This window comes from Camelina sativa, chromosome 17 (assembly GCF_030686135.1).
Source record: "Camelina sativa cultivar CO46 ecotype springtype chromosome 17, ASM3068613v1".
In the NCBI taxonomy this organism is placed as follows: domain Eukaryota; kingdom Viridiplantae; phylum Streptophyta; class Magnoliopsida; order Brassicales; family Brassicaceae; genus Camelina; species Camelina sativa.
In genome coordinates, this window is record NC_141896.1 from 21158924 (window position 1) to 21163404 (window position 4481).

Below are 4481 nucleotides of genomic sequence, written 5' to 3' on the forward strand. Positions count from 1 at the left end.
GGAGCTTCTGGACTGCTGATTTCAGAACGTCAGGAAGCTGGATTTGGAGGAGGTTGGTTAAACTGAGAGATATAGCAAGACCGTTTATCCATTGTGAAATAGCCGTTGGGAGAGACACTTTTTTCTGGCATGACAATTGGACAGTTTTAGGTCCTTTGTTAGACCTAACTGGTGAGTCTGGACCCAGAGTTTCTGGAATTGGGTTGCAGGCAAAGGTCTCAGAGGCGGTTGTGAATAGGAACTGGGCTCTACCAAGAGGAAGGAACCCTATTGTTCAGCTGATCCGCTCCTGTCTTCAGTCACAAGCTCCACCAATGTCTGAGGATGGTGATGACTGTTTTAAATGGCAGTTAACCCCTGATCAAGCGCAAGGAAGCTTCAACTCCTCAAAAGTTTGGAGACACTTGCATCCTGCTGGTCCGTCGGTTACCTGGCATAATCAAATTTGGTTCAAAGAAAGAATCCCTAAGCTCGCTTTCATGTCTTGGCTCACAGTGTTGAACAGGCTCACAACAAGGGATCGTCTGCATAGTTGGAATTTGCAGGTGCCATCCTCTTGTCTTCTCTGTCGTTCAGGAGAGGAATCAAGGGATCATCTCTTCTTCCAATGTCCATTCTCGAAAGTACTTTGGCTGGATTTTTTTGCTCCCTTACTTCCTCCTCAATCAGCAGGCTTCATGGATCTTCTGGCTTGGATTAAATCTCCTACCACAAATAGGAGGATTAATGTCATCTGCAAGTTGATTTTCCAAGCTCTCCTCTACTACATATGGCAGGAACGGAACACAAGGCTACACTCCACCTCTTTCTGCTCCACGGGCAAAATAAAGAAGGACATTCAGCTCCTCCTTAGAAGGCGACTCATAGGATTGGACAATGCTGTCTCTACAACTACATCAACCTCCCTTCAAGATACTTATATCTACTATTGGTTTGACATCTTCCAATCTTCTTAAAAGGAATCCAAATTTTTTTTTTTTACTTATTACCTCTTTCTAAATATTCCTTTTTTTTTATGTTTCCACGAACTATATGGGGCTGTTGTAATTTTTCTTTACTAAATGGTATCGATTTGAAAAAAAAAAAAAAAAAAGTAAGTTTTTAAAATCAACTATCCGCACGTACGTACGTGTCCCAATCTATTATTTCCATTTTGTTTTGGATAACTTTATTTATTAACCAAAGATCCAAAAAACACTACTCCCTCTGTTTCAACTAATTGTTACTACAATATTCTTTATGTTTGTATACTGAGAAAATCGACACTGTGAAAAAAAAAAGTCCATCCACATTCATTTGAAGTTTTTTTTTTTAAGGGAAGCAGAAAAATAAGTAGTTGGGATGATTGGCAAGACGGTGGTTTACAAAAATGGTAACTAAGCTATATGGCCTATGCAATTAAGCTCATGTCTCCCCTTTTCATTATTTCAAGTTAAGGCTTTACTATGCTATATATAGTTAGGATAAATTCTTATCCGTATAACTCAGTATCATGTATTTTTCATATCAGTATTAACTGGTTATTATAAAACACAACTCTGGTTGAAAAAGAAAAAGAAAAAAACACAAATTACAAATCCAATTACAATATAATATCTTTAAACTTCTTAAATAAAAGCAGATGGAAGTAATATTTCAGTTCTTTTTTCAAAGAATAATATTATGAATTACTGAAATATATAATTTATTAATATTTTCGTTTTACTGCCTCATGTTGTCTTCATAATGTTCATATACTATATCGTTATTATTCGCTGCCGCATTTATGACCAAAGTATATTGTTTGCTCGAGAGTGTTATTAATTAACCATAGTCTTGCTAAGAGTCAAACTTATTAATCATAGTTTTGGTAAAAAGTTTGACTTATTAGTCCATAAACAAAAGAACTTTGTTATCATTTTTCTAAATTCTTCAGATTAAGAAGGTACATATGACCTGAAATGAATTTCAGAATATCTTTGTTATCATTTTCTTAGAAGATATACTCATGCACAAAAAGGTTTTTTTTTGCTATGTCTCTGTTTCATTAGATAGACTCTGGTAAAGGATAAGGAACATAAAAAGGATTGACAGTACATATATAGCTTTTTTTCAGTTGATCATATGATTATATGATAACAATCATCAATATATTTTATTATTAGTTTTAAAACTTATCAACAAGAGATATTTTAGCACAATGTAATAAAATATAGATATATGTGACTACTTGTGTCATGTGTGGGTGCTTGCTGCTTGGGCGTGCGAGTGTGTAGTCTAGGATTTTGCAGCTTTATGGCTAAACTAAAACTTTTTTATGTTAATTGTTTAATATCTTATTTTATTTCAGTTAAAAACCCATTGGCAAATGTTTGATATCGATATTAACTTGGAGTAAATGACTAGCGTCCAATGATCCAAAATTTATAGAGATCCATGTAAAAATTATTATCAAATCTATTTATAGCTCATGTTTGTTCTATTGGTCGACATCGAATATTTTCCTTAGTTGGGACATAATTCAGTTCAGTGTTATTCACCTGGCACTTACATCGACAGATTAAATCGGAGTTGACCCGATCCAACAACCAATTACCAAAGAAGTGCTAACGCATCTATCTTGTGGCAAGCATTATCTACGAGAATGTGAGTAATAGTGGATCATGACATGTTTAGTATGTCTCGACTCTTGTAAATAATATTTAATACGGGCACACATTAAAAAACATAGAATTTTGTAAGAGTTTATTGCGTTATCAAAGCAGATTTCAAGATTTGCATGCGGATCATGTGCCGGTTGGTGGAATTAGGAGACTATATAAAATAATAGCCTTTTGAGTTTTACGGATGGTTGTTCGGTGTCTGATTTACTGATTGTATCATCAATTGCATTGATAATATAGTTAATAATTCAATACTTACAAAACTAGTAACTACTTTTTATAACATACAAAAAGTGTAATCTAGAACGAAATGTTTTGAAGGTATCTATCTCTACGAAAAAAGATAACTGTATAGTGTAGATGGACAATGTACGCTTTTCAGTGTTTTCTTTTAGGCAACTTCGTACAAACAAAAAAGTTCCATATAAAGTTATTGCACCGGATAACAAAAGTTGGGAGATGAATTTTGAGCAAACAAAAATATGACCAAACCAGAGATAAGTCCAATAGACCATGAAATGTCTATCTCTCTCTATATATACATTTATAAATATATACATCAACACATAATGACCACCCACTATAAGTTGGAAGTGTATCAGTTGGATGGTATAAAACGGACGTCGCTTATTTGTTTTTGAGCTTTTGAATGCTTTCTCCATTTGCGCATTAACCGGCGCAATTTCTCAATGCCAATTACACTTCTCGTTGAACAACAAATAAAATTAATTTTCACTGCTTAAAATTATATAATACACACCCAAAACAAGACAAACATCTACTTACGCGGGTCGATTACGTAAGCAGTGTGGGATTATACGTTCTTGACACCAAACCATCAATCCTAAATTTGTGTTGTTATAAGGATGAAACGCTTTGTGGATCTAAAGCAAGAAGTGGTAGGTTTCAATCCTAAACAAGTGGTGAAGATTATTTTATAAGACTCAAGAGTCGAGTGAGCAAATTTCTCATATAAGGAGGCTTTTTTTGTGTGTGGCAGATGTGTAAAAATTAATATTATATATATATATATATTATACAGTATAATATATATGCACCGGTCAAGAAAAACTGTCAGCATATCATTTGAGATCAATTTCAATTAAACTAGTTTGACCATTTCTTTTTGGACAAACAAACTAGTTTGACTTATTTTGTACTTTTATCTTTGAAACCATTTTACTCCATTTTTTCCAATCGAGAAGAAGAATTGTCGGTAGATTTTTTCATTCTTTTCGTAAACCATTTTAATAACATGCATTCTATCGAAAGAAAATAAAGCAAAAAATTCACAAAAGAATGAAATTAGAACGTAATACGATATATCTATCTACGTACGTTTTTTTCATTGTTGATTTTTGGAGGTAAAATGAATTTACTATTTGGGTAAGTGTGATTATGTCAAAAGATACAAGTGTGATGATTTATATACATAAGAATGATTGAAATAAGTATGGTCCACATATGTCATTGCATAATTAATCTTTAGACAATGTCGTTGATGTCACTTTGTTGCTTTTAATTAAGCTAAATTGGCCACAAATATTATTAATCACTACTTATCTAATTACTATTTGTTTAAGTGATCCTTACATCAAAAATAATGCAATTCCCAAATGTGTACAATTTATAGTGTTTATAAATTCGTCTAATGCATATCATGAATTAAAAAATTTACTAGTAATCATGAAACAATATAATAATATTTGTTAATAGATACACTAACACTATATATTGGCACAAGTGTATCTGGCCAAACTACCTCATACCACCAAATTAGATGAATTCCAGCTAAACTAAAACGTTTTGATTAGATATAGACATTTCATCGTTGATAAT